A 21,670-nucleotide genomic window follows, 5' to 3' on the forward strand; every position below is an offset into this window, starting at 1 on the left:
GGGGCTCCCTCTCTGCAGTGCTGACAGGGGCTGTCTCTTGTGGGTGTCTCCTGCGGGGCTCCCTCTCTGCTCTGCTGACAGGGGCTGTCTCTTGTAGGTGTCTCCTCCGGGGCTCTCTGCTCTGCTGACAGGGGCTGTCTCTTGTAGGTGTCTCCTGCGGGGCTCCCTCTCTGCTCTGCTGACAGGGGCTGTCTCTTGTAGGTGTCTCCTGCGGGGCTCTCTGCTCTGCTGACAGGGGCTGTCTCTTGTAGGTGTCTCCTGCGGGGCTCTCTGCTCTGCTGACAGCGGCAGTCTCTTGTAGGTGTCTCCTGCGGGGCTCCCTCTCTGCTCTGCTGACAGGTGCTGTCTCGTGTAGGTGTCTCCTGTGGGGCTCTCTGCAGTGCTGACAGGGGCTGTCTCTTGTAGGTGTCTCCTGCGGGGCTCTCTGCTCTGCTGACAGGGGCTGTCTCTTGTAGGTGTCTCCTGCGGGGCTCTCTGCTCTGCTGACAGGGGCAGTCTCTTGTAGGTGTCTCCTGCGGGGCTCCCTCTCTGCTCTGCTGACAGGGGCTGTCTCTTGTAGGTGTCTCCTGCGGGGCTCCCTCTCTGCTCTGCTGACAGGGGCTGTCTCTTGTAGGTGTCTCCTGCGGGGCTCCCTCTCTGCTCTGCTGACAGGGGCTGTCTCTTGTAGGTGTCTCCTGCGGGGCTCCCTCTCTGCTCTGCTGACAGGGGCTGTCTCTTGTAGGTGTCTCCTGCGGGGCTCTCTGCTCTGCTGACAGGGGCTGTCTCTTGTAGGTGTCTCCTGCGGGGCTCTCTGCTCTGCTGACAGTGGCTGTCTCTTGTAGGTGTCTCCTGCAGGGCTCTCTGCTCTGCTGACAGGGGCTGTCTCTTGTAGGTGTCTCCTGCGGGGCTCCCTCTCTGCTCTGCTGACAGTGGCTGTCTCTTGTAGGTGTCTCCTGCTGGGCTCTCTGCTCTGCTGACAGGGGCTGTCTCTTGTAGGTGTCTCCTGCGGGGCTCTCTGCTCTGCTGGCAGGGGCTGTCTCTTGTAGGTGTCTCCTGCGGGGCTCCCTCTCTGCTCTGCTGACAGGGGCTGTCTCTTGTAGGCGTCTCCTGCGGGGCTCTCTTGGTGCTGACAGGGGCTGTCTCTTGTAGGTGTCTCCTGCGGGGCTCTCTCTCTGCTCTGCTGACAGGGGCTGTCTCTTGTAGGTGTCTCCTGCGGGGCTCCCTCTCTGCTCTGCTGACAGGGGCTGTCTCTTGTAGGTGTCTCCTGCGGGGCTCTCTGCTCTGCTGTCAGGGGCTGTCTCTTGTAGGTGTCTCCTGCGGGGCTCTCTCTGCTGACAGGGGCTGTCTCTTGTAGGTGTCTCCTGCGGGGCTCTCTCTCTGCTATGCTGACAGTGGCTGTCTCTTGCAGGTGTCTCCTGCTGGGCTCTCTGCTCTGCTGACAGGGGCTGTCTCTTGTAGGTGTCTCCTGCGGGGCTCCCTCTCTGCACTGCTGACAGGGGCTGTCTCCTGTAGGTGTCTCCTGCGGGGCTCTCTGCAGTGCTGACAGGGGCTGTCTCTTGTAGGTGTCTCCTGCGGGGCTCTCTGCTCTGCTGACAGGGGCTGTCTCTTGTAGGTGTCTCCTGCGGGGCTCCCTCTCTGCTCTGCTGACAGGGGCTGTCTCTTGTAGGTGTCTCCTGCGGGGATCTCTCTCTGCTCTGCTGACAGTGGCTGTCTCTTGTAGGTGTCTCCTGCGGGGCTCCCTCTTTGCTCTGCTGACAGGGGCTGTCTCTTGTAGGTGTCTCCTGCGGGGATCTCTCTCTGCTCTGCTGACAGTGGCTGTCTCTTGTAGGTGTCTCCTGCGGGGCTCCCTCTTTGCTCTGCTGACAGGGGCTGTCTCTTGTAGGTGTCTCCTGCGGGGCTCCCTCTCTGCTCTGCTGACAGGGGCTGTCTCTTGTAGGTGTCTCCTGCGGGGCTCCCTCTCTGATCTGCTGACAGGGGCTGTCTCTTGTAGGTGTGTCCTGCGGGGCTCACAGTGCTGACAGGGGCTGTCTCTTGTAGGTGCCTCCTGCTGGGCTCTCTGCTCTGCTGACAGGGGCTGTCTCTTGTGGGTGTCTCCTGCGGGGCTCTCTGCTCTGCTGACAGGGGCTGTCTCTTGTAGGTGTCTCCTGTGGGACTCCCTCTCTGCTCTGCTGTCAGGGGCTGTCTCTTGTAGGTGTCTCCTGCGGGACTCCCTCTCTGCTCTGCTGACAGAGGCTGTCTCTTGTAGGTGTCTCCTGCGGGGCTCCCTCTCTGCAGTGCTGACAGGGGCTGTCTCTTGTGGGTGTCTCCTGCGGGGCTCCCTCTCTGCTCTGCTGACAGGGGCTGTCTCTTGTAGGTGTCTCCTCCGGGGCTCTCTGCTCTGCTGACAGGGGCTGTCTCTTGTAGGTGTCTCCTGCGGGGCTCCCTCTCTGCTCTGCTGACAGGGGCTGTCTCTTGTAGGTGTCTCCTGCGGGGCTCTCTGCTCTGCTGACAGGGGCTGTCTCTTGTAGGTGTCTCCTGCGGGGCTCTCTGCTCTGCTGACAGCGGCAGTCTCTTGTAGGTGTCTCCTGCGGGGCTCCCTCTCTGCTCTGCTGACAGGTGCTGTCTCGTGTAGGTGTCTCCTGTGGGGCTCTCTGCAGTGCTGACAGGGGCTGTCTCTTGTAGGTGTCTCCTGCGGGGCTCTCTGCTCTGCTGACAGGGGCTGTCTCTTGTAGGTGTCTCCTGCGGGGCTCTCTGCTCTGCTGACAGGGGCAGTCTCTTGTAGGTGTCTCCTGCGGGGCTCCCTCTCTGCTCTGCTGACAGGGGCTGTCTCTTGTAGGTGTCTCCTGCGGGGCTCCCTCTCTGCTCTGCTGACAGGGGCTGTCTCTTGTAGGTGTCTCCTGCGGGGCTCCCTCTCTGCTCTGCTGACAGGGGCTGTCTCTTGTAGGTGTCTCCTGCGGGGCTCCCTCTCTGCTCTGCTGACAGGGGCTGTCTCTTGTAGGTGTCTCCTGCGGGGCTCTCTGCTCTGCTGACAGGGGCTGTCTCTTGTAGGTGTCTCCTGCGGGGCTCTCTGCTCTGCTGACAGTGGCTGTCTCTTGTAGGTGTCTCCTGCAGGGCTCTCTGCTCTGCTGACAGGGGCTGTCTCTTGTAGGTGTCTCCTGCGGGGCTCCCTCTCTGCTCTGCTGACAGTGGCTGTCTCTTGTAGGTGTCTCCTGCTGGGCTCTCTGCTCTGCTGACAGGGGCTGTCTCTTGTAGGTGTCTCCTGCTGGGCTCTCTGCACTGCTGACAGGGGCTGTCTCTTGTAGGTGTCTCCTGCGGGGCTCTCTGCAGTGCTGACAGGGGCTGTCTCTTGTAGGTGTCTCCTGCGGGGCTCCCTCTCTGCTCTGCTGACAGGGGCTTCTCTTGTGGGTGTCTCCTGCGGGGCTCTCTCTCTGCTCTGCTGACAGTGGCTGTCTCTTGTAGGTGTCTCCTGCGGGGCTCTCTGCTCTGCTGACAGTGGCTGTCTCTTGTAGGTGTCTCCTGCTGGGTCTCTGCTCTGCTGACAGGGGCTGTCTCTTGTAGGTGTCTCCTGCGGGGCTCTCTGCTCTGCTGACAGTGGCTGTCTCTTGTAGGTGTCTCCTGCTGGGCTCTCTGCTCTGCTGACAGGGGCTGTCTCTTGTAGGTGTCTCCTGCGGGGCTCTCTGCACTGCTGACAGGGGCTGTCTCTTGTAGGTGTCTCCTGCGGGGCTCTCTGCTCTGCTGACAGGGGCTGTCTCTTGTAGGTGTCTCCTGCGGGGCTCCCTCTCTGCTCTGCTGACAGGGGCTGTCTCTTGTAGGTGTCTCCTGCGGGGCTCCCTCTCTGCTCTGCTGGCAGGGGCTGTCTCTTGTAGGTGTCTCCTGCTGGGCTCTCTGCAGTGCTGACAGGGGCTGTCTCTTGTAGGTGTCTCCTGTCGGGCTCCCTCTCTGCACTGCTGACAGGGGCTGTCTCTTGTAGGTGTCTCCTGCGGGGCTCTCTGCTCTGCTGACAGGGGCTGTCTCTTGTAGGTGTCTCCTGCGGGGCTCTCTGCTCTGCTGACAGGGGCTGTCTCTTGTAGGTGTCTCCTGCGGGGCTCCCTCTCTGCTGACAGGGGCTGTCTCTTGTAGGTGTCTCCAGCGGGGCTCTCAGTGCTGACAGGGGCTGTCTCTTGTAGGTGTCTCCTGCGGGGCTCTCTGCTCTGCTGACAGGGGCTGTCTCTTGTAGGTGTCTCCTGCGGGGCTCTCTGCTTTGCTGACAGGGGCTGTCTCTTATAGGTGCCTCCTGCGGGGCTCTCTGCTCTGCTGACAGGGGCTGTCTCTTGTAGGTGTCTCCTGCGGGGCTCTCTCTCTGCTCTGCTGCCAGGGGCTGTCTCTTGTAGGTGTCTCCTGCGGGGCTCTCTGCTCTGCTGACAGGGGCTGTCTCTTGTAGGTGTCTCCTGCGGGGCTCTCTGCTCTGCTGACAGGGGCTGTCTCTTGTAGGTGTCTCCAGCGGGGCTCTATGCTCTGCTGACAGTGGCTGTCTCTTGTAGGTGTCTCCTGCGGGGCTCTCTGCTCTGCTGACAGGGGCTGTCTCTTGTAGGTGTCTCCTGCGGGGCTCCCTCTCTGCTGACAGGGGCTGTCTCTTGTAGGTGCCTCCTGCGGGGCTCTCTCTCTGCTCTGCTGACAGGGGCTGTCTCTTGTAGGTGTCTCCTGCGGGGCTCCCTCTCTGCTCTGTTGACAGGGGCTGTCTCTTATAGGTGCCTCCTGCGGGGCTCTCTCTCTGCTCTGCTGACAGTGGCTGTCTCTTGTAGGTGTCTCCTGCGGGGCTCCCTCTCTGCTCTGCTGACAGTGGCTGTCTCTTGTAGGTGTCTCCTGCGGGGCTCCCTCTCTGCTCTGCTGACAGGGGCTGTCTCTTGTAGGTGTCTCCTGCGGGGCTCTCTGCTCTGCTGACAGTGGCTGTCTCTTGTAGGTGTCTCCTGCGGGGCTCTCTCTCTGCTCTGCTGACAGGGGCTGTCTCTTGTAGGTGCCTCCTGCGGGGCTCCCTCTCTTCAGTGCTGCCAGGGGCTGTCTCTTGTAGGTGCCTCCTGCGGGGCTCCCTCTCTTCAGTGCTGACAGGGGCTGTCTCTTGTAGGTGTCTCCTGCGGGGCTCTCTGCTCTGCTGACAGGGGCTGTCTCTTGTAGGTGTCTCCTGCGGGGCTCTCTGCTCTGCTGACAGTGGCTGTCTCTTGTAGGTGTCTCCTGCGGGGCTCTCTGCTCTGCTGACAGGGGCTGTCTCTTGTAGGTGTCTCCTGCAGGGCTCTCTGCAGTGCTGACAGCGGCTGTCTCTTGCAGGTGTCTCCTGCTGGGCTCTCTGCTCTGCTGACAGGGGCTGTCTCTTGTAGGTGTCTCCTGCGGGGCTCCCTCTCTGCTCTGCTGACAGGGGCTGTCTCTTGTAGGCGTCTCCTGCGGGGCTCTCTGCTCTGCTGACAGTGGCTGTCTCTTGTAGGTGTCTCCTGCGGGGCTCTCTCTCTGCTCTGCTGACAGGGGCTGTCTCTTGTAGGTGCCTCCTGCGGGGCTCCCTCTCTTCAGTGCTGACAGGGGCTGTCTCTTGTAGGTGCCTCCTGCGGGGCTCCCTCTCTTCAGTGCTGACAGGGGCTGTCTCTTGTAGGTGTCTCCTGCGGGGCTCTCTGCTCTGCTGACAGGGGCTGTCTCTTGTAGGTGTCTCCTGCGGGGCTCTCTGCTCTGCTGACAGTGGCTGTCTCTTGTAGGTGTCTCCTGCGGGGCTCTCTGCTCTGCTGACAGGGGCTGTCTCTTGTAGGTGTCTCCTGCAGGGCTCTCTGCAGTGCTGACAGCGGCTGTCTCTTGCAGGTGTCTCCTGCTGGGCTCTCTGCTCTGCTGACAGGGGCTGTCTCTTGTAGGTGTCTCCTGCGGGGCTCCCTCTCTGCTCTGCTGACAGGGGCTGTCTCTTGTAGGTGTCTCCTGCGGGGCTCTCAGTGCTGACAGGGGCTCTCTCTCTGCTCTGCTGACAGGGGCTGTCTCTTGTAGGTGTCTCCTGCGGGGCTCTCTCTGGTGCTGACAGTGGCTGTCCCATGCTTTGGCGCTCTGGGCAGCGCCGGGAGGGACGGGGAGGGCCCCGGCTCAGCCCCGCCCCTGACTCTCCCCTCCCCGGGAGAGAGCCGTCCTCTCCTCTCTCCCGCTCGGCGCCTGGACTCAGCCAGTCCGCGGTGGAGGGTCGGGGTGCGGGAGCCTGTTCCGGGGTCTCCAGAGTTCCTCCCCCGGTCACACGTGGTACAGGATCCGGAGAGGAGGCAGCAGGACAGGGCGAGCCGCAGGAAGTGCACGCCCCCCCCCCCCCCGTCCCCCCAGACTCAGGAGCCGTCCCAGCAGGAACCGGAGTTTTGCGAGCAGGGGCAGCCACAGCAGGAACAGGAGCAGTCTCAGCAGGAACAGGGGCCTCTCAGCAGGAACAGGGGCAGTCTCAGCAGGAACAGGGGCAGTCTCAGCAGGAACAGGAGCCTCTCAGCAGGAACAGGAGCCTCCCAGCAGGAACAGGAGCCTCTCAGCAGGAACAGGAGCCTCCCAGCAGGAACCGGAGCTTTGCGAGCAGGGGTAGCCTCAGCAGGAACAGGGGCTGTCTCAGCAGAAACAGGGGCCTCTCAGCAGGAACAGCCCATTGTGGAGTAGCTGAGCCCTAGACCTGCAGGAGACGTCCCAGCAGGAACCGGAGTTTTGCCTACCGGGGCAGGAACAACAGCCTACCCAGCAGGACCAGGGGTCTTCCCAGCAAGACCAGGGGCAGTCCCAGAAGGAACCGGAGCTTTGGTAGCAGGGGCAGTCCCAGCAGGAACAGGAGCCTTCCCAGCAGGAACAGTGGTCTTCCCAGCAGGAACAGCCCCGTGTGGAGTAGGTGGCCCCTAGACCTGCAGGAGCCTTCCCAGCAGGAACAGGAGCCTTCCCAGCAGGGCCTGCGGAGAGAGCAGGAGGTGCAGGAGGCGCAGCCCCGGGTGCAGGAGCTGACCCCTAGACCTGCAGGGGCCCCCGGGTGTTGTGGGTCGTGCCCTCCCACTAGTTCGACCCGCAGCTCGGGAGCTGCAGGGGCCGCGCCAGCACGTGGACTGGACCCTGAGAGGCAGGAGGGGCCGGAAACGAGGAGCAGGAACCTCAGCGGTGGGGCCGGTCCTGCAGCAGCTGGAGGAGCAGGAACCGCTGGAGCCACGGGGGCAGCAGGACCTGCAGCATCAAGAGGGGAGGATGCCCTCTGCCACCCCCCAGTGACCCCACCACCAGCGCGGGCCCCCTGGGGCTGACCCCTCCGTACAGGTGGGTGCCTCTCCCTTCCTTCTGCCAGTGGTGTGCGCAGGGAGTGAGGACGGGGCCTGCAGGGAGGGGTGCCCGTGCATGCTGAGGTGGAGGGGCGCTGGCAGGGTGGTGCCACAGTTTGCATGGGCAGGGAGAGGGGCAGGGGTGGGCTTTGGCAGTTAGCTCCGCAGGTAGATGTCCAGAAGTGGATGGTAGGTGTCTGCAGTGAGTGGTCGGGAGTCGACGCTGTGTGCAGTGAGAGGCGACGGAGTACCAGCTCGATACAGTGAGAGTCTGGGCACTCGGTAGACGGGGTGTGCAGGGAAGACCAGCCAGTGTGCCCAGCGCGAGGCGCTGAAATAGATGACGTGTCCCGCGAGTGGCTCCGGAGTAGCCTGTGTGTGCAGTGAGAGGATCAGCAGTAGCCAGTGTGTGCAGTGAGAGGCTCCGCAGTAGCCTGTGTGTGCAGTGAGAGGATCGGGAGTAGACTGTGTGTGCAGTGAGAGGATCAGCAGTGGACTGTGTGTGCAGTGAGAGGGTCCGCAGTAGCCTGTGTGTGCAGTGAGAGGATCGGGAGTAGACTGTGTGTGCAGTGAGAGGATTAGCAGTAGACTGTGTGTGCAGTTAGAGGATCAGCAGTAGACTGTGTGTGCAGTGAGAGGCTCAGCAGTAGACTGTGTGTGCAGTGAGAGGATCAGCAGTGGACTGTTTGCAGTGAGAGGATCAGCAGTGGACTGTGTGTCTAGTGAGAGGATCAGCAACCGACTGTGTGTGCAGTGAGAGGATCCGCAGTAGACTGTGTTTACAGTGAGAGGATCAGGAGTAGACTGTGTGCAGTAATAGGATCAGCAGTAGACTGTGTGTGCAGTGAGCGGATCAGCACTAGACTGTGTGCAGTGAGCGGATCAGCACTAGACTGTGTGCAGTGAGAGGATCAGCAGTGGATTGTGTGTAGTGAGAGGAACAGCAGTAGACTGTGTGTGCAGTGAGAGGATCCGCTGTAGCCTGTGCGTGCAGTGAGAGGATCAGTAGCAGCCTGTGTGTGCAGTGAGAGGATCAGTAGCAGCCTGTGTGTGCAGTGGGAGGATCAGCAGTAGACTGTGTGTGCAGTGAGAGGCTCAGCAGTAGACTGTGTGTGCAGTGAGAGGATCAGTAGCAGCCTGTGTGTGCAGTGGGAGGATCAGCAGTAGACTGTGTGTGCAGTGAGAGGCTCAGCAGTAGACTGTGTGTGCAGTGAGAGGCTCAGCAGTAGACTGTGTGTGCAGTGAGAGGCTCAGCAGTAGACTGTGTGTGCAGTGAGAGGATCAGCAGTAGACTGTGTGTGCAGTGAGAGGATCTGCTGTAGCCTGTGTGTGCAGTGAGAGGATCAGTAGTAGACTGTGTGTGCAGGCAGAGGCTCAGCAGTAGACTGTGTGTGCAGTCAGAGGATCCGCTGTAGCCTGTGTGTGCAGTGAGAGGATCAGTAGTAGACTGTGTGTGCAGGCAGAGGCTCAGCAGTAGACTGTGTGTGCAGTCAGAGGATCCGCTGTAGCCTGTGTGTGCAGTCAGAGGATCAGCTGTAGCCTGTGTGTGCAGTCAGAGGATCAGCAGTAGCCTGTGTGTGCAGTGAGAGGATCTGCTGTAGCCTGTGTGTGCAGTGAGAGGATCAGTAGTAGACTGTGTGTGCAGGCAGAGGCTCAGCAGTAGACTGTGTGTGCAGTCAGAGGATCCGCTGTAGCCTGTGTGTGCAGTGAGAGGATCAGCAGTAGCCTGTGTGTGCAGTGAGAGGATCAGCAGTAGACTGTGTGTGCAGTGAGAGGCTCAGCAGTAGACTGTGTGTGCAGTGAGAGGATCCGCTGTAGCCTGTGTGTGCAGTGAGAGGATCAGCAGTAGACTGTGTGTGCAGTCAGAGGATCCGCTGTAGCCTGTGTGTGCAGTGAGAGGATCAGCAGTAGACTGTGTGTGCAGTGAGAGGCTCAGCAGTAGACTGTGTGTGCAGTGAGAGGATCCGCTGTAGCCTGTGTGTGCAGTGAGAGGATCAGCAGTAGACTGTGTGTGCAGTGAGAGGATCCGCTGTAGCCTGTGTGTGCAGTGAGAGGATCTGCTGTAGCCTGTGTGTGCAGTGAGAGGATCAGTAGTAGACTGTGTGTGCAGGCAGAGGCTCAGCAGTAGACTGTGTGTGCAGTCAGAGGATCCGCTGTAGCCTGTGTGTGCAGTGAGAGGATCAGCAGTAGACTGTGTGTGCAGGCAGAGGCTCAGCAGTAGACTGTGTGTGCAGTCAGAGGATCAGCAGTAGCCTGTGTGTGCAGTGAGAGGATCTGCTGTAGCCTGTGTGTGCAGTGAGAGGATCAGTAGTAGACTGTGTGTGCAGGCAGAGGCTCAGCAGTAGACTGTGTGTGCAGTCAGAGGATCCGCTGTAGCCTGTGTGTGCAGTGAGAGGATCAGCAGTAGACTGTGTGTGCAGTGAGAGGCTCAGCAGTAGACTGTGTGTGCAGTGAGAGGATCCGCTGTAGCCTGTGTGTGCAGTGAGAGGATCAGCAGTAGACTGTGTGTGCAGTCAGAGGATCCGCTGTAGCCTGTGTGTGCAGTGAGAGGATCAGCAGTAGACTGTGTGTGCAGTGAGAGGCTCAGCAGTAGACTGTGTGTGCAGTGAGAGGATCCGCTGTAGCCTGTGTGTGCAGTGAGAGGATCAGCAGTAGACTGTGTGTGCAGTGAGAGGATCCGCTGTAGCCTGTGTGTGCAGTGAGAGGATCCGCTGTAGCCTGTGTGTGCAGTGAGAGGATCAGCTGTAGCGTGTGTGTGCAGTGAGAGGATCAGCAGTAGTCTGTGTGTGCAGTGAGAGGATCTGCAGTAGCCTGTGTGTGCAGTGAGAGGATCAGCAGTAGTCTGTGTGTGCAGTGAGAGGATCAGCAGTAGCCTGTGTGTGCAGTGAGAGGATCAGCAGTAGACTGTGTGTGCAGTGAGAGGCTCAGCAGTAGACTGTGTGTGCAGTGAGAGGTTCCGCTGTAGCCTGTGTGTGCAGTGAGAGGATCAGCAGTAGACTGTGTGTGCAGTGAGAGGCTCAGCAGTAGACTGTGTGTGCAGTGAGGGTCTCGGGAGTACCCAGTGTGTACAGTGAGGGTCTCGGGAGTACCCAGTGTATGCAGTGAGGGTCTCGGGAGTATCCAGTGTGTGCAGTGAGGGTCTTTGGAGTAACCAGTGTGTGCAGTGAGGGTCTTGGGAGTACCCAGGGTGTGCAGTGAGTTTCTCGGGAGTACCTAGTGTGAGCAGTGAGGGTCTCTGGAGTACCCAGTGTGTGCAGTGAGGGTCTTGGGAGTATCCAGTGTGTGCAGTGAGGGTCTCGGGAGTACCCAGGGTTTGCAGTGAGGGTCTCGGGAGTATCCAGTGTGTGCAGTGAGGGTCTCGGGAGTACCCAGTGTGTGCAGTGAGGGTCTTGGGAGTACCCAGTGTGTGCAGTGAGGGTCTTGGGAGTACCCAGTGTATGCAGTGAGGGTCTCGGGAGTACCCAGGGTGTGCAGTGAGTTTCTCGGGAGTACCTAGTGTGAGCAGTGAGGGTCTCTGGAGTACCCAGTGTGTGCAGTGAGGGTCTCTGGAGTACCCAGTGTGTGCAGTGAGGGTCTCTGGAGTACCCAGTGTGTGCAGTGAGGGTCTCGGGAGTACCCAGTGTGTGCAGTGAGGGTCTCGGGAGTATCCAGTGTGTGCAGTGAGGGTCTCGGGAGTACCCAGTGTGTGCAGTGAGGGTCTTGGGAGTACCCAGTGTGTGCAGTGAGGGTCTCGGGAGTATCCAGTGTGTGCAGTGAGGGTCTCGGGAGTACCCAGTGTGTGCAGTGAGGGTCTTGGGAGTACCCAGTGTGTGCAGTGAGGGTCTTGGGAGTACCCAGTGTGTGCAGTGAGGGTCTTGGGAGTACCCAGTGTGTGCAGTGAGGGTCTTGGGAGTACCCAGTGTGTGCAGTGAGGGTCTCGGGAGTACCCAGTCTGTGCAGTGAGGGTCTCGGGAGTACCCAGTCTGTGCAGTGAGGGTCTCGGGAGTACCCAGTCTGTGCAGTGAGGGTCTCAGAAATACCCCGTGTGTGCAGTGAGGGTCTCGGGAGTACCCACTGTGAGCAGTGAGGGTCTCGGGAGTACCCAGTGTGAGCAGTGAGGGTCCTGGTACCCATTGTATGCAGTGAGGGTCTCGGGAGTACCCAGTTTGTGCAGTGAGGGTCTCGGGAGTACCCAGTGTGTGCAGTGAGGGTCTCGGCAGTACCCCGTGTGTGCAGTGAGGGTCTCAGAAGTACCTCGTGTGTGCAGTGAGGGTCTCAGAAGTACCCAGTGTGTGCAGGGAGGGGCTCAGGAGCACCTCGTGTGTGCAGTGAGGGGCTCAGGAGTACCCCGTGTGTGCAGTGAGGGCCCAGGGGCTCAGAAGTAGTCAGTGTGTGCAGTGAGATTCTCAGGAGTACATCATGTGTGCAGTGAGGGGCTGGGCAGTAGAACGCGTGTGCAGTGAGTGGCTCCGGAGTAGATTGTGCGTGCAGTGTTGAATTACTATAGTGAAATATAAAGTAATGTGAGTGGTGGATATGTTATTCAGCTATTTGGATTGAGAAGGGTTGGGGAGGGGTAAAAACAGGAAATAAGGTTTGCCTTTATATAGCGCTTGTAACCCTGATGAGGTGTTGAAACGCTTTGTTGGCGAGTAGCACGCTACTCTGGAACCCATAAAGGATTAGTGGTGAGTTAGTACAGTGGAATATGGAATTAGAGAAGTGAACATGCTAGTCTGATACGATTGAAACGGATAGTGGAGGGATAGAAGAGTGGAGGATTTATTCTTTTAGGCCATAGCAGGAGGAGGAGGCTTTGGATGAGTAAAAAGGGTTTTTGGAGGGGGAGAGTTTAGAAAGTGTGCAGTGAGTGTCTCTGGAGTAGATCGTGTGTGCAGTGAGGGGCTCGGCGGTAGTATTCCCTTTCTTAAATACCTGATGCAGCTGAATGTCGATTTACGCTGCCGCAATGTTCCTTTAACACAATTACAAAAAGTGTGCCAAACGGGGGCGTCATAAGTTGACAAACACAATGGGCCTTTTAACTTGTTTCAGGGGTCCTGGTGTGGGAGACCTCCTCTGCACACTCGGGGCCTCCACCCCCCCCATCATACATACTGTCTCTATACATTGTAAACATGTGTCCAGAGTGGTGCAGAAGCAGACACCACAGGGGCGCGTATACAACTCCCACAACCTTGACGTCAGTCAAATCGCCCGTTTCTTATTTTAGGGCGAGATGTTACATTAATAGAGCCTGAGCTGCAGACCCCACACCTTTGGCCCCCCAGGGGAGCATTGCCCAGCCCCTTGGTCTTGGAAACGCAGGTAGGAACATGAAGGAACTGGAAGGAAAGAAAGACCAACTCAGAGCAGACTAAGTTTAATTGTATTTATTTTTTGTTAATCGCATTTCACATTTTCTCCATAATGTTTTTGGCACCGGGGCCTCTTTAATCCGCGTCTTAAACCCAGATCTGTCTCGGGAAACACACAAAGGCCCATTTCAAGGTTATAGTCGCCCCAGACATGGGATGCCAGCTTTACCTTCTTGCTAATCATTCCAAAATGTGAGTTGAAGCCGTGCTGGCGTCACAACAGAACATTAACTGCGAGTGTGTTCCACTGAACTGTACACCTGATGTACACAACTCGCACCTAATTGTTTCCCAACGTAGCATCTGATGGATATATCTATCTCACAGATTGAATGTTTCCTTTGAATGACTTTCAGAGATTTCAAGGTGAAACATCCCCGTGCGCGCGCAGGGGCCGCCAGTAATGGGGCACTACCAGCTGGGGTGGGGGCGGAGGTGTTCTAGAGGCAATCGTGTGCTCCCTTACGTCGCCCCCCCCCCTTCACCTCTGCTTCAGTGGTTGGGCTGTTACGTCCCGTCCCCCATACTTGCTTGCACATTTTGTGGTCCAGCCCTAGAGCCCTGAAGCAACTTCAAGGCACACGCAGCGCTCTACAACACTCCATATTGAATGAATACATACTACAGTCCACGACCTCTCCTTTAGAGTAGCGGCTCTTCACCTTTTGACTTCTGGAGACACCCCACTGAATCATTGCTAGAAGCCGGGGACCCCCACTGAGTCATTACTGGAAGCTGGGGACCCCCCACTGAGTCATTACTGGAAGCGGGGGACCCCCCCACTGAGTCATTACTGGAAGCGGGGACCCCCACTGAGTCTTTACTGTAAGCTGGGGACCCCCCACTAAGTAATTACTGGAAGCCCTCCACTGAGTCATTACTGGAAGTGGGGGACCCCCCCCCACTGAGTCATTATTGGAAGCGGGGGACCCCACTGAGTCATTACTCAAACCTGGGGACCCCCCACTGAGTCATTACTAGAACCTGGGGACCCCCCAGTGAGTCATTACTAGAACCTTGGGACCCCCCACTGAGTCATTACTCGAACCCAGAGACCCCCCACTGAGTCATTACTCGAACCCGGAGACCCCCCACTGAGTCATTACTAGAACCCGGGGACCCCCACTGAGTCATTACTGGAACCCGGGGACCCCCACTGAGTCATTACTAGAACCCGGTGACCCCCCACTCCCCCTGAGTCATTACTGGAAGCGGGGGACCCCCACTGAGTCATTACTGGAAGCCGGGAACCTGGCCTAAGCATTGTCAATAAAGCATTGTTGATGATTTGAACCGCAAAAGAATACATCAAAAAGCATTTAACAAACAAATTCACAAACGATGACACATTTTATTTAATTCACAAACTCCTATTTTAAAACAAAAATCAAACTTTTAATAGAAAGGTTTGTTTTTCTAAATTCAATTGAGGCCCCTCGTGTTTGATGAACCTTCACTGCTCTCACAAATCAATCTGAGGACACTACATTCATTTTTAGCCTCTAACTTCAAATTCCTGCACATGTACAGTACATTTTAAAATGTTCAATAGTACATTTAGCTTCTTTATTTATATACACTTTATTAATCTGTTAATATTATTTAATTTTCTAAGTAGTTGCAGGACCCCGAAGAGGCTTTGTGGACCCCCTAGGGTCCCCGGACCACAGGTTGAGACCACGGCTTCCTTAGAGGCTGGAAGTTATGGGGTAAAATTATCCACACCTACTCGGCTCGGAGGGTACCCTCCCTGGTGAAAGCGGTCTCTACAAACCTATATAACATAACATTTACGAATAACTAAAGGAGTAACTTGGCAGGTCCTAGTCAAGTAAATGGAATTGATATAGAGACCCAAAATAAAGGCAGACTGACATTCTTCAGATACAGAATTATGTTAGTTAGAGAAATTTGTATATCAAGTCACACATTAATCCATAGACACTTCCTCCCCCCACCCCAATGAGACAGATCTGTTCTTAAATGTGTAACCAAGACCCTTTTGTCTAGTTGGCGTTACCACGTCATCACTTGCAGTAACTGGTTCCGAAGGATCAGGAACAAGACATGGACGTAGACAGGCTTTAAATTCTATAATTTATTATGCAAAATTCTTAACTAGAATTCAGATCCAGAAAGGCGCCTTTCAAGGACAGTGGTAGTTTGACCAGTTTGTTCTCCCCTCTCGCCCTCTTTAAAAGAACATTACTAGCCTAAGCAGTTAACACCTAAATACCATTTGTATAAAAATCGTAACAGTCGATGTAGATTCTCTGTTATTAATTCCAGTTGGGTAATATTTTTGCAAACTATGTTTAGGACACAATGTTTTTGCCACACAATATTTAGGAAATAGTCTACTGATCAGTCACCTAGTTTTCATTCTGATTCAGGAAGTTTTTATCTTTTGTATTTGTTTTACTAATACTTTTTGCTTTTGTTCTTTTCCTAAAAGTATAGTCTAGTCCAATATTTAGTCTAAAGATCTTTCTTACACTTCCATGTTTCCTTGGATGTACTTAGTAACTGCTCTTGAAACTGGTTTTAAAGACTGCACTTCCATAGCAGCACTTATCTAGTGTTGATAGACAATTGTATAAGTGCTGGGAAACCAAAGCAGTCCCCAGTGTTCCAATCCAATGTAAGTACACTGCAGGTTGGGTCCTCTCCACACTGTTCTTTCGGTTAATACTGGGATATCTAATAGTACAACCTCTCCTGAACTCATTTATTGGAACTGGGAGAGGGTCAATGATCTCAAATCCATTGCCTCCTGATTCTGCAATCCTCTCTGGCTGAGGTTACTTTCAAATGATGGTCTTTCGTGAAATTCCTCAATTAATCACGAATGATTGGCCAGAACTAATATAAAGTCAGTCCTGGTAGGAACCAGCAAATGGTCCTCTCCCAGGTGGCCGATTGGGGATCGTGAAGTAAATTTGCCAAATCCTATCGATGGTTTTCTCGTGTTGGGATTCACGGCTTTCGTCAGAGTTTGGCCTCCGGGTGATGGACTCCTCATGTGTATCTTTCTCAGTCTCCAAACAATGTAGACATTCAGGTCCCCTGCAGTGAGTAAGAGACACTTGAAGAGGTTCCAGTTCTTTTTGTCCAGTAACCAATCTCAACTAATTTAAGTGTATTTTCTATAGCGCGCAGCTACCCCAACGGGTACCCAACTAAAGAGGGAAGATGAATGTCCTGGTGGCTTGTACATTTTAAGAATTAGCAAAACTAAAGGGGTGTTCCTACAACCTTTAGTAAAGATAGACCATCCTAAGATTAGCCGGGCCTCAACCTCTCAGCCGCTTTCAGTCGCTGAGCCTGAAGATACTCGCCCTGAGGAATGTTGCGTTAACATCCGGGCTACCCCCTGCCTGGTGCCTCGAACCTCTCTTGGTAACCTGCACACCATAAACCCATTCACTTTGATGTTTCTCTAGATGTTGACGGTTTGCGGTACTCTGTGATATGGATATGGTTTCTTATGACATAGAGTAGTATCTTTTTTTAACTCTCGCGTAGTTTTTAACTTATTGTTGGGAATTGATTTGTTGCAGATCTTTTTGGGGTGTAAATTTGATGTCATTGTTATCAAATATCATACATTTTGTATGAACAAAGCTTTTAATTGTGTATTTTAATTAATAAATCGTCTTTACAAATGTGTAATTTTTGTCCATGTGCATGCACACTGTTTCTTTGGTCAGAACAATAACCCTCAATATTGTAAGTATGTTGTTTGTAGTGTTTGACTAGAGAACATTGGTGGTCAAATAATCTCCAAAGGACACTGCTTTGCTTTTTTTCTGATTGAACCCTAGCCCTTTGGGTGATAAAAGTAAGGGTGGGCGTAGTTCGCGAAGTAGCGCTACGCGAAGCTACGTGAAGTGCACTTCGCGAACTTCACGTAGCACTACGCGAGCTGCGTAGTAGCATGTTCGCACTGTGCAAGATGCATTTTCAATGATTGCACAGTGCGGACAAGCATACGGCACTGTGCAAGCATTGAAAACGGCATCTTGCACAGTGCGAGCTGTAGTTTTCTGCTGCTCGAGTAGATTATTACTCGAGCGGCAGCTTTCTCAACGCGAACAGGTAGTTTCTCATTGAGAGCGGTCGCAAGCATGCGCAACCACTCACAATGAGAAACCTGACCTCCTCGCGTTGAGAATCTCGCCGGGATGTCATTTTGTTTGCTCGCGGTCGCGAACATGACGTTCAGGACCGCGAACAAGCAAAAAATGACCGCTGCACTACGCTACGCTGCACTACGCATGTTCGCACTGTGCTACGTGCAGCTCGCGTAGTGCGAAGTTGCGAAAACTTCGCAAACTCCGCGAGCGTAGCGTAGTGCTTTGCCCAGGGTTAGATAAAAGGGTAACTCTCACTTTTTGTAAGAACCTGCAAAAATGCCACCGATAATTCTGAACATCAGGATACAAATTAAGCAAACCTCCTTGCATGCCTAATAGATAATGGAGATAAAAAAAAGCTAAGACCTCTCTGCCTGAAGTCCAGCAGGATTCTAGGAAGTAATTTTAAAACCAGATGTGAATGGATGTTTGTCAGTAATGCTCCCACAAACGCCCCCTGTCTTAATGTGCGTGCCATTCAGTGCCAGTCTCAAGAAGGGTTAGGACCATTGCCCCCGCTGCTAACCCCCCCTCCCCTCACAACGGTGACCCATGAGTTATCATTCATTTCGATTTTGACATAATTAAAGGAATTGTTTTAGCTGTGTTCCCTGGTCTGAACATCTTCAATGCCAAACCGGAAGTCCCTTCATTCGCCCTCTTTTGCGAGCCCAACTTTGTACATTTGAACCGGAAGTGCAGCTGAAAGGTAATTGTCAAGACACTCTCCTTATGCCAAGTACAAACACTGCAAGATCATTTTAATGCGATTTAATTAAAGTGCCTCTGTGATTCGCTTGGGGCTCTCGTTCTAATATTACTCTTTTGATGTCTGTGGACTGCATTACCCAGAGTTGTGGAACCCTCTAAAAAGCGCTGACGTCACCCACCCACCCCAATGATACTGCAGCTCTGTGGGGGAATACAATCTGAGACTGTGGCAAAGGTGTGTCTCTCAGGCTAGGCAGCTTATTGGGCGTTCCAGCGGTAGATACGTCATTTCCTTTTTGCTCTAAGATCTCTGTTTTTTCTAGGGCTGGTGGGTGTTGTTCAGAAAGCCTCCTTTACGTTATCGGGCTCAGGGTGTGTGTTGTTGAAGGGTGTGGGCAGGAAACCCCCAATACTGGCATGACAAGTCTGACACTTATAGCTTCAGGCACTGCGTGAGGGGCCCCAGCAGGTTGCTGCAGGGGCCAATGGTGTTGGCAGGGGACAGTCTCACGGCTGCTGAGTGGTAGGGTTGCATGCTTCCTCTTCTTCTAGGAGGGGGTAGGTTTGGGCCAGGCTTCCAATTTTCCTGTCCAGATGCCCGGTGGTTTTACTGGCTTGGTTCCCACACCCAGGGGAGATGTGGACCCCGTATGTTCCATATGGCTGCAAAGAGGGCCCTTGCCATGTGCCACTTTCAAGCAGTCCTGGCTTTTTAGCCAGAACACATTGCATTCTGGGACTTGTAGTTTTGAGCGTATCATGGTAAGTAAGGGCTTAAACCTCTACATGCAGAGTGTTCTTGATTAAAAAGAGGCCAGGACTGGAAGTGTTGTACCTGGGCGCACCCCCAGGGAAGTCCCTTGCACCTCCCTCCCATCTCATAAAAAAATAAAATCTTTATTAGATTGCTAGAGCACAGGTGTCACCTTACAGGTATTATGGCGTTATGCACTTACTCTAGACAGGACCGCAGTGAGAGTAAGGCTAGAGGCTAACACAGCCAATAGAATGACTTGGGGGGAAAAGCCAGGTCTTCAAAGCCTTCCTGAAGCACAATTGATGGGTAGAGGCTCTAAGGGCAGCTGGCAGTGTATCACAACGTTGAGATGCCTTAATGGTAAAGGCTGGCCCTGTGGCCCACCTTGTCTAGCCTTGTGAAATCTCGTGACACAAAGGAGGCTGGCTGAGGCTGAGCCAAGACCTCATCCTGGAGTGTGTTCCTTTAGGCTCCATTGCAAGAGCACAGGACCAAAGCACTGCAGAGACTTAAAGACAATCCATCAAGACTTAAAAGCTATCTCTGGTTTCAGAGGAGCCAATGGAGTTCTTTCATTGCCTCAGATGCTATGCGGGATTTGTTTGATGCCAGTTTGGCGGCGGAAGCCTGTACTCTATGTATTCTATTAAGAAGGTAGTCGGTGTGCCAAGGAGCGGCGCATTACAATAATCCCGCCTGCTCAAGATAACACTGCGCACTATAAGGGATTTGGCTCTGGAAGGTAGAGCAGGAGAGTGCTTTCTGAGACCTCTCATTAGTGTAAAACATGTCCTGGTTACCCTGTGTACACATGTTGTTCCAGGGAAAGTTTATCATGAAATGTAACCCCGAGATTGCAAACCATATTAGATGAGGACCCCTCTTGTTCAGTGGGGAGTGGCCAGAAATTGACCGGAAGTGTCATGGGATTTTACTGGCCATGCACCAGAGGAATTCTGTTTTATCCCCGTTAAATATGAGAGAATTGGCATTCAAGCAGTTGACCATGTCTCGCACGCAGTTTTGGAAGGAGTCGATAACATCCTGCTGGTCATCGCTTATGCACGGGGTCAGCTGCGTATCATCAGCATAGTTCACTAGACTGATGATATGTTCTTTAATCAAGGTGATAAGTGGTCTTATATAAACATTAACAAGCATTTACAATGCAATAGGTCTCCCAGCTTTAAAGTTTGAGCTATTGGCATTGTATATTACAATGTGTTACATTAACTTGTTATCAAATTCTGAATTGTTGTATAAAGATGATTTGCAAACTGTCAAATGTTGCTGAATAGTAAGCAACGTTGTGAATAATATTGTTTGCTAGTCATCCTTGGGTACCAGAGTACTTCACTTGAGGCAGCTCACTACTCTGCACTCACTACTCTGCACTCACTACTCTGCACTCACTGCTCACTACTCTGCACTCACTACTCACTACTCTGCACTCACTACTCTGCACTCACTACTCACTACTCTGCACTCACTACTCACTACTCTGCACTCACTACTCTGCACTCACTACTCACTACTCTGCACTCACTACTCACTACTCACTACTCTGCACTCACTGCTCACTACTCTGCACTCACTACTCACTACTCTGCACTCACTACTCACTACTCTGCACTCACTACTCTGCACTCACTACTCACTACTCTGCACTCACTACTCACTACTCGGCACTCACTACTCACTACTCTCCATTCACTACTCTGCATTCACAGATCCTTGGAGTAGGCACATTAGCTCCTTTGGCCACCAGTGTAATACATAACTGTTACCATACCACATGTCCCAGTAAGATAACGGTGTTCGGACAGTGTAGTGACACACACAGTAGTGTGTTTTACTGCTACTGCCTGTCTTCAGAGCAGCCTGTGACCGAAAAGGGGGCTCTCTGTAAGCTCACTGAAAGTTTAGTTGTGCTATTGAATGGTCAAAGATCCTTTGTTCAATGGTACTCATTTTATCGACCCTCAGCGTGAAGGCCCCTGACAGGGCTATCAGTAACGTCATAAATCCACGTGCTTGTCCCGCGCTGACGGACTGACGCTGAGCCCTGGCAGCGCGCGCTCTTGATGAGACTGAGATGGCAAACAATGTGCAAATCAACTGTTCATGAGGTGTTCAGTAAATCTTAGAGCAGAGGGCCGCTTACAACAGAGCTCAGGGCAGTGTAAGATCTCACAGGTTGTAAGTGAGGTATAACAGACGGTCACAATATAGTAATCTCTCTAAAAGAAATCCATTTATCTGTGTTTCCGCTTTCCTCTGGACTCAACACAAAGAATGGATTGCATTGTCTATGTGAACTGCAATGCTGTAGTGGTTCAATGTTCTACAATGTGGGCTAATTCCAAACTTTTCTTACCTCCTCTTTGGTGAAATTTTTATCAGTCCCCAGCAGATACGGGGTTATAAAGCTCTCTCCTGGTCGCAGCTGCGTCATGAAGCCATGGAAACAGAGGTAGCAAGCCAGGAACTTCCAGCGCTTGCTTTCCACATCACGCACTGGCACCTCTGGTGGCGGTGCAAGTGGAGGCTGGGGAGCAGAGTCCTCATTATCTACAGCCATTCTCTGACTGTTTGTTACTCTAAGGCTACAGCGCCCTCCTACTGGGAAGATAAAATATGCATCCATTACCCTTGGACGTGCCTGGCAGGAGCTGCTGTTTAGTACATAACCTGAGTCCAGTAGATAAGATCAAGCTTGCAAGCACCAAACCTGATACTCCATAACTCCTTGCTAAAGTTGCACAAGCACCATTCGGCGAAAAAGTAATCAAAGATTTAAAAAAATACCACCAAATAAACACTGTTATACTTAAAACTTCTCAAAAAATCAAGGGTTCTGCAACCAATCAGAGTGTGCCCAACACACAGTCAGACGCAGTAGCATCAAAACACACTGCACCTTAGTGCGTCCAAATGGAGATCCTGGTCCAGGCCCATCAACTTCACGTTCCTTCCGTTCAGCTCCGCACTATCAATAAAAGGCCTCCTGAACCAATCCAAAATGCGTGAAACCTCTAAATTTCATCTTAAAATAGTGTTCTCACCAAAATGTCTTCTTTCACCTGCTACAACTAATGGAGGAATTCTACATTCCTTACCGCAACCCACAAGACTTCTCTGTGTATTACAGTCACAACATTGCACCTTGGATACCGCAATGCCATTACAATCCGACTCTCTGCTAAAACCATCGTTCAATGTGACGGGCTGGGGCCTATGCGGCGCAAATCATCTTTGGACCTTGCTGGTTGGACATCACCCTGATACAGGTTGCCTTGCATCAGTTACAGATCAAACGACAAGAAAAACAGAAGACGGAAAGAATCCACGGACGGAATACACGGAGGCCGCCCCGGAAGTCAGGCACGGTCGCCTGTGACGGGGGCGGGGCCACGTCCAGACCGGAAGAGGAGGCAGGCGGAGTCGATGCGTCTCGCGGCCCGGGGCTCCTGTGAGCGG

At 53.7% G+C, this 21,670-nt stretch overlaps 1 protein-coding gene across 1 annotated transcript in view; it reads left to right on the top strand.

Annotated features, from left to right (window-relative positions):
• Window positions 1-6,059: 6,059 nt before the first annotated feature.
• STXBP6 (syntaxin binding protein 6) overlaps window positions 6,060-21,670 on the top strand; it is a 469,813-nt gene continuing 454,202 nt past the window's right edge. Inside the window, exon 1 of the mRNA XM_078659426.1 lies at window positions 6,060-7,227. The gene's annotated coding sequence lies outside the window, so the exon portion shown is untranslated. The remainder of the gene's footprint in view (window positions 7,228-21,670) is intronic.

The sequence above is a fragment of the Lissotriton helveticus genome, chromosome 9, assembly GCF_964261635.1.
Source record: "Lissotriton helveticus chromosome 9, aLisHel1.1, whole genome shotgun sequence".
Taxonomy (NCBI): Eukaryota; Metazoa; Chordata; class Amphibia; order Caudata; family Salamandridae; genus Lissotriton; species Lissotriton helveticus.